The 377-nt window shown below is 29.2% G+C and overlaps 1 protein-coding gene across 1 annotated transcript in view; it reads right to left on the reverse strand.

Moving 5' to 3' along the window:
- The window catches only part of EMH_0019150 (uncharacterized protein), a gene marked incomplete at both ends in the record, with an annotated part of 2,704 nt that overhangs the window by 1,797 nt on the left and 530 nt on the right, over nt 1–377 (reverse strand). The gene's annotated exons all lie outside the window — the stretch shown is intronic.

A 377-nucleotide genomic window follows, 5' to 3' on the forward strand; every position in this document is an offset into this window, starting at 1 on the left:
TTTGTTCTTCGTGTCTCCTTTTCTTTTCTCTTTTTTATTTTTTTTATTTTATTTTTTTCTTTTTATTTTTTCTTTTGGTTTTGTTCTTCTTCTTGTCTCCTTTTCTTTTCTCCTTTTTTGTTTCTTTTCTTTTCTTTTTTTATTTTTTTTTCTTCTTTTGTTGTTATTCTTCTGTCTCCTTTTTTGTTCCTTTTTCTTTTCTTTAGTCTCCTCTGGTCTCTTCTTGTCTCCTTTTGTCTCCTTTTGTCTCCTTTTGTCTCCTTTTATCTCCTGTTGTGTTTATTTATTCTTCTTTATTCTCCTTTATTCTCTTTATTGTCTCCTTTTGTCTCCTGTTGTCTCCTTTTGTCTCCTTTTGTCTCCTTTTGTCTCCTTTT

The sequence above is a fragment of the Eimeria mitis genome, genomic scaffold (genome assembly GCF_000499745.2).
Source record: "Eimeria mitis Houghton genomic scaffold, Emh_scaff666, whole genome shotgun sequence".
NCBI classification, from domain to species: Eukaryota; Apicomplexa; class Conoidasida; order Eucoccidiorida; family Eimeriidae; genus Eimeria; species Eimeria mitis.